Here is a 13,343-nt window from a genome sequence, read left to right as displayed (position 1 = left end):
ATCAGATTTAGTCCTTGCCTTTATAGTCTTCAAATTTAGAAGATGGAGCATGTCTGTAAATGATACAACAGTATAAAGCAATAAATGGTGTTGATTGTTAAAAGCGGAAGGGCTCAGAGGCAGGAAAAATCCCTGAGGATTCTGAAAAAGCTTTATGGACAAATGGGGACTTCATTTGGATCCTAAAGAATGAAAAAAGTCTGGAGAAGGCAGGGAGAAGAAGAAAAATACTGGAGGCAGGGGGAAGGGTAAGAGCAAAGCCCTAGAGACGGGAGGGTACTTGGTATGTTCTAGAACATTGGGTAGGCATGGTTACCTGACACTAGTGTAAGCTTTGGGGAGCAAGAAGGAAGCTGGGTCACCAGGTAAGGACTCAGTCTCCTCTCTGAAGACCGTTCCCTTAAGCAGATACACATGTACTGGGTATGTCTTCTTTGTAAAACAAGAAATGAATAACTTCTACAGAGATAATTAATTGTTTCTGCTACATAAGAGTGCTGACTCAGATAGTTTAAGAAATTTTGCTAATAAACAAGCAGCCACTTAGAGGATATTTGTAAATCTCATCAAAGACTCACATGTGCTTGGCCGTACTAATGAAGAAAATGAACACGCTGGCTTCCACACTGCTCATAAATCTTGCACATTTATTGACAAGAATTGGAAGCAAACAGAATGACTGAAAAAGCTGTGTTAGGGTGGTGGCTTTATGGGTGATTTTCTTTTCCTCTTTAAACTTGACTTTAAGATTACTGTTAAATGCTAATTGCCTTTTTTTTTTTTTTTAAATGAGCTCAGTCATGATAGGATCCTAAGGAAGTTTCTGAATTGCAAATTAAATTTTTTGCAAATTTTAGAGGCCAGAAATTTGGATTTAAAAAGTTCATTAAATGGTCTGGAAGGATTAATATTGTTAAAATGGGCATACCTCCCAAAGCAATATACAGATTTAATGCAACCCCTAACAAAATATCCATGACAATTTTCACAGAAAGCAAAAAAATAAATAATCCTAAAATTTGTATGGACCCACAGAAGACCCTGAATAGCCAAAACAGTCTTGAGAAAAAAGAACAAAGCTGGACATATCACACACTCCCTGACTTCAGATTATGCTAACAAAGCTACAGTCATCAAAACATTATGGTACTGGCACAAAAAAGACACAGAGACCAATGAGACAGAACAGAAAGCCCATAGAGAAATCCACATGCTTATGGTCAATTAATCTTTGACAAAAGAGGAGAGATTATACAAAGGAGAAAAGACTGTCTCTTAAATAAGTGGTGCTGGGAAATCTAGACAGCTGTATGTAATAGAGTGAAATGAGAACATTTTCTTACACCATATACAAAAATAAATTCAAAATGAATTAAAGATGTAAACCATAAAATTCCTGTAAGACAATATGGGCAGAACACTCTCTGACATAAATTGTAGCAATAACTTTTTTGGATCTGTTTCCTAAGGCAAAGGAAGCAAAAATAAAAATAAACAAGTGTGACTTGATTAAACTTAAAAGCTTTTGCACAGCAGAGCAAATCATCAACAAAATAAAGACAACCTACTGAATGGGAGAAAACATTTGCAAAGAAAGTAACTGATAAGGAGCTAATTTCCAAAATATAGAAACAGTTTATACAAATCAATATCAAAAGACCAAACAACCCAATTTAAAAATGAGCAGAAGATCTGATAGATATTTTTTGAAAGAAGATATACAGATGGCCAATGGCCACATGAAAAGATGCTCAACATCACTAATCCCCAGAGAAATATAACTGAAAACCATAATTAGATATCACTTCACATTGGTCAGAAAGAGCTATCATGAAAAAGTATACAAATACCATGTGTTAGCAAGGTTGTAGAGCAAAAAGAGTATTTGTATGCTGTTGGTGGAAATGTAAATTGCTGCAGCCACTACGGAAAACACTATGGAAGTTATTCAAAAACCTAAAAGTAGAACTGTCGTATGATCCAGCAATTCACTGCTGGGTATTTATCTGAAGAAAATAAAAATACTAGTTTGAAAAGACACACGCACCCTAATGTTCATAGCAGCATGATATACAGCAGCAAAGATATGGACGCAACCTAAGTGTCCATCAACAGATGAATGAATAAAGATGTGGTGTACATATACAATGGAATATTACTCAGCCATAAAAAGAAATTCTGCCTATAGGGTATTATGCTGAAAGACATACTGTATGTTATCACTTACATGTGGAATTTAAAAAACAGAGAATGACTGTAACAAAACAGAAACAGACTCATAGAAAATAAACTAGTGGCTATCAATAGGGAGGGGAAGAGGAGAGGGGTAAGTAAGGGTAGGGGATTAAAAGGTGCAAACTACTATATATATAATAAATAAGCTACCAGGATATATTGTACTACACAGGGAAAATGACCACTATTTTATAATAACTTTAAATAGAGTATAATTTACAAAAATACTAAACCACTGTGTTGTACACCTGAAACTAATATAATATTATAAATCAACTATACTTAAATTTTAAAAAGTGCTTGCTACATTAGAGGTACTTAGTAAATGTTGTTGGAGCTTGAATAGCTTGGGAAAAATTTCATTAGAGAAAAAATTTGCAAGAAATCAAAGGAGACTGGACATACCATTTGTTGGTCTGGATTGCCTTTGTGCTCTTTGGCTGCCAGGGGAGCTCCTATTCACCTTTCAAAAACCCAACAGGCTTCACCTTCTCTGTGAAGTCTTTGCACCCACTCTGTCCACTTATACCCCAACCCCCCTCACCCCTCTGTTTGTTAATAGCGTTTTATATCAGTAGGGAGCAGTAATTTGGAGTCAGTTAGGCAGTTTAGAAATCCTAGCTCTGCTATTTGTTAACTGTGCAGTTAAGTTATATAACTCAGCCTCAGTTTCCTCATCTGCAAAATGGAGATAAAACCTTTCGTGCAGATGAGGATTGAAATAAGATAACATAAAATGCTTTTGCCAATTTACAGCATTTGCTCATTGCTCATAACATGCTCAATGTTTCCTTTCATAATTATGAATTATTAGTTCATTTATCACATTGTATTTGCCACTTGTTTTTCTCTCTCACCAGCCCATATAGGGCAGGGACAACCGTTCTGTTTATCTCTGGCACCTAGTACCTGGCACACACTGGGCTCTCAGTTAAATGTTTACTCAAGAAGGGAATGGAGTGAGCTGCCTGGAGATCTGGGGTAGGGGCTCCTTGAGCTCTCCTCTTCCCCTGCAGCCCTAGCTTTATGTTTACTGGCTAAGCCCCCTCTGGGCCCCACTATCACCCATAAGCCTGCTTGGAGTCTTCTGACAGCTTCTGCCCTGGAAACAAAGGCTTCTGCAGGCATCTTGTGAGGGCAGAACAGTCCTGAACTCCCTGCAGCTCCCGGCCTTCTCGGATGGCCCAGCCCCTGTGGAGCCAGTTAGGCCCCACAGGCCCTGGGAGGGCCTAAGGCTGTGGCTCAAAGTGCTGGAGTTGACGGCTTTTCTGCACGGCTGGCAGGGTGGCTGCGCTCCATATGGAGGCCCCTCGGCTTCTCACTTGGGTGGCCTCCAAGCAGGGACCAGCCCCTTAGGCTCTGCTCCAGGATTTCTGCAGTTTGTCTGAAGGCAGCAGAGGGGGCCAGTGGAGGCCTCCGGGCCTACATTGGCAGGACCTGAGGCCCAGCCCGAGGAATAAGATCCCCCCACTGCTGCAGGGAGCTGGGGAGACAGAGTTGCAGGGCAGCTAGGGGAGAATAGTCCCCAGCAGCGTGGGGAGGCAACCCTCTGGAGGGAGGTGGGGCAGGACTTGAGGGGAGAAGCCTTTAATGAGGACTCGGAGGAGAAAGAAGCCTGAGGGATACAAGTGGGGAGGCTGGCGGGAAGGGCCCAGAGGCTCCCAGGCCTCGAGGCTCTGACGCAGAGAGGAGGGAACCAGGGCAGCCGACTGACCTCCTTCCAGGACTCGGGAGCGGCCAGGGAGGAAGTGATGCTGGGTTCCAGGAGGGAGAGCGGTGGAGGCAGGGGAGAAGAGGAAGGGAAGAAGTGGGGAGGAGAGAGGAGAGAGAGGCAGAGAGACAGAGACAGAGGAGAGAGAAACAGAAAGCCAGAAGGGGAAACAGAGAGAGACCAGCAGACACGCACACACATGCACACACACACACCACACATAAATCAACAGAAGGAGAAAGAGCTAGCCGCAGAGAGGGAGTGAGGTGGGGAAGGGAGAGAAAGAGGGAGAAAAACCTAGAGGGAAGTGGGAGGAGGATGCAGGGGGAAGGGAGGGGGAAGAATGCTGGGAGGGGAGCAGAAAGGCAGGTGGGGTGAGGAGACTGAGCCAGAGGGCGGGAGGGGAGGCAGCTGAGAGGCAGAGGCTTGGCAGGAAGCCCCGAGGAGGAGGAGACTTTGAGGAGGCCTGTCTGCAGTTGAGACAGAGAGCACTCCCTCTCTGGTATCACCAAAGAAGAAGGCTCAAGAGTCCAGGAAGTCATGTCCCTTGGTCTGTGGGTCACTTGGTCAACAACGGGGTGGGTTATGCCCTGACTGCTGAGTACTTCCTGGAGGTGGCAGTGGGAGCGGGCAGATTCTTTGCCTGGGTGCTGGCTGAGGGTCACAGATGGAAGGAGGCGGAATTCGTTTCTTCTTTTCTTTGCTTGACAAACATTTCCCGAGCAACTGTGCTGGGCCTGCCCCAGGCTCTAGGGCTTCAGAGACACAGCCTCAGGCACATCTTGTGAGCAGTCTAGTGGGGGATACAGATAAAGCACAGGTCCCAGCAGCAGAACCAGGGTCCAATTACTTAACTCCTTTGTGCCTTAGTTTTCTCATCTGGAAAATGGGATTTATTAGGAGACCTATTCTATAGGGTTGTTTTGAGGATTAAATGAAATCCTCTATGTAAAGAACTAACTTGGTGCCTGGCATAAGATTATACTCTGAAATCTGAAAGGGTTTACCTATCAGTATGTATATTTTAAAATTTTTTAGTTATTTATTTCATTTTTGGCTGTGCTGAGTCTTCATTGCTGCCCTTGGGCTCCCTCTAGGGGGGCTATTCTTTGGGGGGCTACTCTTTGGGGGTGCTATTCTCTGGTTGCAGTGTGAAGGCTTCACACTGCAGTGGTTCCTTTTGTTACGGAGCTTGGGTTCTAGGCACGCAGGCTGCAGTAGTTGTGGCACACTGGCTTAGTTGCCCCACGGCATGTGAAATCTTCCTGGACTAGGGATCAAACTTGTGTCCCCTGCATTAGTAGGCAGATTCTTAATCATTGGACCCTAGGGAAGTCCCCTTAGCAGTGTTTTTGAGCTGTTGGGTCTTGAAAGAGAAGACAGTCAAGTGGGAGCAGAAGGGGAGGAACTTCCCAGGCAGAAGCCACAGAATCCATAAGAAGGAAGGGTGACTAGGATGTGACTCGGATGGCTGTGGGGCTAACAAGAGTGGTGGGAAAGTGAACCACCTGTAGTAGCGTTATCCTGGAGGAGGGGCTCGCTAACTACTCAGTCTTGGGCCCCCTTGAAGCCTACTGGGTCTGGGTCTTCGGGTAGGGCTTGGAAATCTATGTTTTAACTTGCTCCCCACCTCCCCGCACCCCCGGGCAGTTCTGCTGCATCCCTTCCCTCCACACTAGCCCAAGGCCCTGTCCTAGTTCAGGGGTAATTGTGTGACTTACAATAAACAGCTTTCTAGTGGATCCAGCCCTGCTGGAGTCTCACCTGTAATCTGATCCTCCTTTTAATAAGGTCTTCTGTGGAAGAGGGTGGGATGATTTGAGAGACTAGCGTTGAAACATGTATACTATCACATGTGAAACAGATCGCCAGTCCAGGTTTGATACCTGAGACAGGGTGCTCAGGGCTGGTGCACTGGGATGACCCTGAGGGATGGCATGGGGAGGGAGGTGGGAGGGGGGTTCAGGGTGGGGAACACATGTACACCCATGGCTGATTCATGTCAACGTATGGCAAAAACCACTACAATATTGTAAAGTAATTAGCCTCCAACTAAAAAAAAAAAAAAGAGGTCTTTCTCAGCGAAGCCTTCCCTGACTGCTCAGGGTAGAATTAATGGCTCACTTCTGTTTCCACTGCACCTTGAATAGCCCCGTGTTATAACATATGAAACTATCAGAGTTGTTGCTATATGTGTCTATGTCTCTCCCTATGCCTGCCTCTTACAAAAAGATGAGGCCTTGAGGACAGAGGGAGGGCCAAATTTATCTTCTGTCCCCTGGCCTGACACACTGTAGAGGATCTCAGGAAGACTCATTCTCCAGGTGGGTGTCTGGCTCTCTGGAGGGTATCAGTGAGAGAGAATTCCCTTACATCCTTTTCTAGGGGGTCTCTGAGTTTTTCTTCCCTGTTTTCTTTTGTTCATTGGGCCTCACTTGGCAGCAAGATGATTTCCTGTAGAGAAATTTCTGGCAGAGTACACGGCAGATTTTAGGTAGTTAGAAGTCAAGTTGACCTTGACTGAATCTCAAGGACGTCCTGAGGTAATGTGTCCTGGAGAGAATCCTGAGTTTGTTTCCACATTTCTGAGTACGTTGTGTTTTAGATGAAGGCAGTTGTAGGTAAACTCCTCTTTTGGCTTGTAGGTGAGGAATCTGGGGCCTGCTGCAACTGGCAGGACTGGGGACCAGGGACACACTGCTTGATAGCGATGCTAAGAAGTGGGGACAGGGGACCTGACCCCGAATCCCATTTGTCTGTCCCAGGCTCCTAGTCTCTGAAATCTCAGCTGCCTCATTTTATGTTTTTCCAGCTATGAAACATGCTTAGACTTGCAGCTTCAGGGATCCCATCCAAGAGAGGTCCTCAGCGGGCATCAGTTGCATTCCCATGGGGATGCATTTAAAAATAATGATGCTGATAGCAGGGGTACGGCCTGGTCCTATGTTAAGGGTCTCCTCACATATTATTATTTCATTCTCATAACAGCCCTATTCAGTAGGTCATAGTCTTCCCTCTCCCCATTTCACAGATGAGGAACCTGAGATACAGAAAAGTTAAGAAACATGCCCAAGATCACACAGCTAAGTAAGTAGCAGAGCCGGGTTTTGAAACCCTGCCCGTGTCATTCCCGAAATGGGGCGCTTACCCACATGCCTGCTGAACGGTTGAAAGCCTTTTCATTCCATTTCATTGCACTAACATGTTACTGACTATCACTGAAGAGAACAATTGCAAAAACCTTGAATGAGCATGGAAAATACTGATGATCAGAGATCCATGGAAAAGAAAGTGATGCTTCATGGAGAGGTATTGTGGTTGTAACTGTCAGAAAATATTTAAAAGCAGGAGCAAATAAAAAGAATCCCATTAGCATGATTGTGGGTGAACTTTAGTTTTTTTTTTTTTAACTTTCACAACATATCCTCAGGTCATTGTTTCATAGTCTTTACCAAAAGATCGCATAAAGAACAGAAGCCCTGGGAATTCCCTGGTAGTCCAGTGGATAGGCCTTCACGTTCTTACTGCAGAGGACCCAGGTTCAATCCCTGGTGGAGGAATTAAGATCTCAAAGGCCCTGTGGCCCCACCAAAAAAGAAAAAACAGAAGCCCTGGCTTGGTGTGTCATACCAAGTATGGCCACATGGTGTCCCTCCAGCTCAGTCTAAACCTTTCAGACTTCAGACTTCAGTTTCCACCTGGCTGAGAGGCAAGGGCTAGTTGGAGCTGAGAGGACTCTAACCCATTAAACCAGCTTCTAGCTGCTGGAGCAGGAAAGACACTATGGCCTGAAGGGCAGAGGTGACAGAAGGCCAGAGGATGGCAGTTTGTTTGCTTCTGAGTATCTCAGTGTACAGTTCTGATATTGAAAGTTTATTAGCATCGTCTGAAGAAAGGGAACAGGAAGGTTTTAGATTTGCATGATAGAAGGGCTGTTTCCTGGGTCGTGTAATTGAAGGGAGGGCAGGAGGGGTTGGAGCAGGGCTTGAGAAACAGGAGGGTCCAGGGTTTTTGTAGGAAGGTGAAGAGGCGGCAGTGTGATTGGAAGGAAGGGTTGAATTTGTTTTGAAGCCATGTTAGAACAGTAAGCACACTGTCACACATCAGTAGGAAAAAAATGTTGTCTAAAGAGACCCCTTACCCCAATATTTTATTTTTGTTTACTTGCCAGTTGGTTCCAAACTCTGGCTTTTCACCCATTAAAACTGGGCAATTGTTATTTTAATATGATGGCAGACATTCAACCTTTTAAGTAGCCTTCGGATTTTTTGTAGGGCAGTGGGTCTCAGACTGGTGTGTATTACTGTCACCTGGAGGGCTTGTTGAAACAGATTGCTGGGCCCCCCACCCCAGAATCTCCAGTTTAGTAGATCTGGGGTGGGACCTGAGAGTGCACGTTTCTAAATAGTTCTCAGATGACGCTGATGTTGCTGGTCGGAGACCACCCTTGGACATCCACCACCAAAAGTTAAACCACCATCAAAGTAAAAGAATGACTTTCCTCACATGGTCTGTCACTGTGCTCTCTCATTTTAAAAGTCAAAGGCCAAAGAGCTGAAATTCTTCCACTGAGTGCCCACCTTTAGAGTCGGTGGGCTGTGACTTTGCTCAGCCAACCGGGCTGATTTTTTTTTTCAGTGAGTCCCAGAGCAAATGTTGCAAGGCTAAGTTGGATTGGTGGGACGTTGTTAGGGGCAACAGCGGCCTCCTGCTGATTGGGCCATCAGTATCAGGTATGTTGCCTAGGTTTTGGTGGCTTGGCTACCTTAGGTCCTAGCAAGTCTAATCCAAGCCAGGTGTTCCAACATCCCCTGATTCTGATCCTGCAGTTGGAGCGGTAAATTCCCTTCTGCTTAATTCAGCCAGAGTCCTTTCTGTTGCTTGCAGCCAAGATCTCTGACTCAACCTCTCCTCTGTACTGTCACTCACTATAGCAGCATGGAGGGAGCTGAGGGAACCAGGTCACACTCAAGGTAGCTGCAGAGCTGAGAACTGGAGTCCCAAACTTCTCTCTCCCATGCGAGGGCTCTTCACTTCACATCTACAGCCTCACCTCTGATTTACAAAGCAGCCCTGCTTAGAAAGGCATTTGCAATATGAATATGTTAAACCTTTCTGAAATATGGTAGGGCCTCCAAATATAATATATAAATAAAACCAAGCAGTAGGCACTCAAAGTTTGCAGCCTTAAAATGCTACAATTCCATGACTAATGTTTCTTTTAAATAAAAATGATCCACTCCTTTTGGTAATTGCAGGCCGTTTATAAAATGGTAGCACTGACACTCAGCTTTCAGTTGTGTCAGTTTTTCAACTGTTTTAGGATTTCAGAATTTGTTGCTATGGATAGTCATTTACTATAAAGACACTGGGACTTCCCTGGTGGCTCAGCAGTGAAGAATCTGCCTGCTGCAGGAGCCGCAGTAGCCGCAGGTTTGATTCCTGGGTCGGGAAGATTCCCCGGAGGAGGGCATGGCACCCCACTCCAGTACTCTTGCCTGGAAAATCCCATGGACAGAGGAGCCTGGAGGGCTGCAGTCCATGGGGTCGAAAAGAGTTAGACATGACTGAAGCGACTTAGCATGCACACATGCACATAAAGAAGTTGGAGGCAGGGGAGCAGAGGCCACCTTGGAAAATGCTCTAATGTTCAAGTCACTTCCCTGGATAGCACCCTGCAATCCCTAGGAAGAGGGCTGTGGAGGAAGGGAGCCAGCTCAACAGTAGCACTGATCAAGACAAATGCATGGGGAACCTGGGAAAAGATTCCAGCCCCTGTGGAAAGCTGGGATGGGCTGATGGCAAAGACAAATGTTTTAGTTAGACGTCTTCATTTAAGAAGAAAAGGCTGTTAATCTCTCCTTGCCTCTCTGCTCTCTGGTCCCAGTAGTAACCTAGCAAAGTTGTCCAGGGGGAAGCCAGTTGAGTGGTTCTGAGTTTATCAGGACAGTCATGAGGGTTTGCCTTATACCAACAGATGTTAAGGGGAATGCACACCCTTCAGCATTTTCCGTTTTCAATGAGTGAAGTGGGTGGTGGAGGGGGTGTGAGCAATCTTCCCTGAGACATGCCCTGCCCCTCGCCTTCCAGGGAGAGGAGGGGCAGCCATCAGTCACCTGGGGCAGCAGCCAGACTGTTTTTTAAAAAATATATTATTATTATTTTAAAGGCTAAATAATATTCCATTTTAATATACACATATATTTACATATACATATATACATACATATATATTTTTATATACATATACATATATATTCCATGCTTATATACATCACATTAAAAATAATTAATTAATTAATTCTAATTGGAGGCTAATTACTTTACAATATTGTAGTGGTTTTTGCCATACATCGACATGAATCAGCCATGGGTGTACATGTGTTCCCCATCCTGAACCCCCCTCCCACCTCCCTCCCCACCCCATCCCTCAGGGTCATCCCAGTGCTCCGGCCCTGAACACCCTGTCTCATGCATCAAACCTGGACTGGTGATCTATTTCATATATGGTAATATACATACACATCACATTTTTAAAAAACCTTTTGTTTTGTATTGGGGTTTAGCCAATTAGCAGACAATGCGATACTTTCAGGTGAACCGCACGGGAACTTGGCCATGCATATACATGTGTCCATTTTCCACTAAACTCCCCTCCAATCCAGGCTGCCACATAATGTTGAGCAGAGTTCCATGTGCTATGAAGTAGATCCTTGTTGGTTATTCATTTTAAACATAGCAGTGTGTACATGTCCGTCGCAAACTCCCTAACCATCGCTCCCCCTCATTCTTCTCCCTGGCAACCGTAATAAGTTTGTTTTCTGTGGGTCTCTATTTTGTAAGTAAATTCATTTGTATTATTCAGCAGCCAGACTGTTAATTAGTTGGGGACAAGTCACGTGAGGCAGTAAGAGAGCACCTTTTCCAGAGCTACTAGTATGAGGACGAGCAGGCTCCTTTGATCTGGGCAAAGAGGCCTTCTGTTTGCTGCTTCATTTCCAGACATAAAGCAATGCCTTTGGGGGCTCCAAGTGCCATTGGTGCATGGACTCTGCCAGGTTGAGACTGACTGACTCTGGGTTCTGTCCTGCAGACAATGCTCCCTTCACTCTCGTTTTTCTATAAGAGCTATGGAATGTGTATCTATTAGGACTTATTGTATGTCAGGTACTATGTCCACCCTTGTGTTACTTATAAGCATTATCTCACTTAGTCTTCCCAGTGGTTCTGGGGAGCAGGTACTATTACTTTCCCATTTTACAGACGAAGATGTAGCGACTTAGTCTGGTTAAATAACTTGCTCAGTATTATTTGCCCAGTAAAGGCTGAGCCCAGATCTCGTTCTCTGATGACACTGCCTTTTTGCCGACAGATGGGGCATGGGGAAGATGGGTGGGGCAGAGTGGAGCGGGGGACCTGTGCGCACTGTGTCACATGCACACAGTACAGTCTGTCTCTGCCCTCCAGCCCTGCCGGGTCCAGCCTGCTTGACCCAGGGCAAGGAATAGCAGTGGGCAGGGTCTGCAGTTGCTACTCAGGGGCCTGATGGGACCTGCCAGGGGGAACCCTGAGTCTCCAGGGCCCCCCAAGTCAAAGACCATCTCGCCCATCACATGGCTTGTTCCTGGTCTCTGAATTCCCACTGCTCTCACTTCCTGTCTGTCCTCCCGACCCTCTCATTCAGTCAACGTCTTCCCCATCAGATCCTTTGCAGGGTGTGGGCTTCCAGGCTGGGCCGGAAGTCCTGCCCTGGCATGAATGAGCCATGTGGTTGGGTCCCGATTCTTCGCCTAGTCCTCTCGGGGATGGGGCGCATCATTCCTTGGAGAGTTTGGACTCATCCTCACTCCCCAGCCCCCAGCAGGGCCCTGCAGAACTGGCTCATGGCTGACTGCTCCATTTGCTGTGGCCTGTGGCTGTGGTTCCTGGATGGCCCTGCTGACCCTCAAGGGCCCCCAGCTGTGTGTTGTTTCTGCCTCTGTCCTGCTGGGCTATAGCTTCTTTCCCTTCCTTCTGTAGGGGAAGCTGTTTAGCTTCTATGCAGTTGCCAGACTGAAGCCAAGAGGACACTGGTTGCTGAGTGATTCCACCTCTTCTGTAATTCAGACACTCTGCGCTGCATTTGGCTCTCACCCGGCATGATTTCTCATGCGTATGTATGTTAGTGGTGTCTGCGTGGGTGTCCAGATATTCCGTGTGAATACAAAGCATGGGCTCTTGGGAGGAGCAGAGCAAGAGCTTCGTTATGATCTCAATTCAGAATCTGCATACTGAGATACACGCTGTCCCCAGGGAGGTGCTTCAGGCACTCTAGTGAGCCTTCCTGCAGGTCTCAAGCGACACTCGCTGAATGGCCGTGTATTAATTGGGCATTCGGATGTGGAGTTGATGTGGGCCAGCTGTGCCCCCTTTATAGTCACCCTCAGACACTAGAAGTCTCTTTAGGCTTTACAGATGAGGAAATCTGGGCCCTGAGGGGAGGGGGCGTATGTAACCAGGGCCTGACTGCAGCTTCCATAGGATTCCCTGGGTTGCGAAGCTGTCAATCAGGGTGAGCACAGGACGATTTAACAGAGAAATTCCCAATCCCATAGCCGCCAGTGAGTCAGCATATGATTATATATTCTAGAGGACCAGAAGACAGGGTCTCCCCTGGCCTTGCCTTCCAGATTCACTGAGGGTGGCTAGCTTGGGAATGACATGCTTATCTTTTCTGGGAAAGATGTGCAGTTGCTCCTCAGTTATTGCCACAAGTCCTGGAGGAGGAAGGAATAAAGGGGCAGCTACGGGTAGGACTGTGTCATCCTAAATGGTATGTTGAAGTCCATAGTGCTCTGGTACTTGGGAATCTGACCTTATTTGGAGATAGAGTCTTTGCAGATGTAATCAAGTTCAGATGAGATCATTAGGGTGGGCTCTCATCCAACGTGACTGGTGTCCTTATGAGACAAGGAGACTCCTGCGTGGAGCCAGAGTCCCAGGGAGAACACCATATGATGCCCGAGGCGGAGACTGCAGTGATGTGCTTGCAAGCCAAGTCATGCCAACGATTGCTGAGCACCACCAGAAGCTGGAAGAGGCAAGGAAGGATTCTGTCCAGAGTCTCAGAGAAAGTGTAAGCCCTACAGACATCTTCCTTTTGGACTTCGAGCCTCCAGAGCTGTGACAGAATTTTCTGTTGTTTTAAGCCACCCTGTTTGTGATCCTTTGTTACAACCTCTCTTGGGAACCAGCGCAGGGTCCAACATAGTGAATCCCTGCTCTGCATGTACCTGACACTGAGGCTTAGGGCCCTCGTCAGAGGGGGCAGCCCACTGTGGCTTTGACGCCATTAGAGAGGGAGGCTGTGTGTGGGGACTGGGAGAAGAGGTGGTGAGGATGGCCTGTGTGAATGTCC

Source organism: Cervus canadensis, chromosome 11, assembly GCF_019320065.1.
Source record: "Cervus canadensis isolate Bull #8, Minnesota chromosome 11, ASM1932006v1, whole genome shotgun sequence".
Lineage (NCBI taxonomy): Eukaryota > Metazoa > Chordata > Mammalia > Artiodactyla > Cervidae > Cervus > Cervus canadensis.
The sequence above is the reverse complement of the archived record's forward strand: the minus strand, read 5'-3'. Positions refer to the sequence as shown.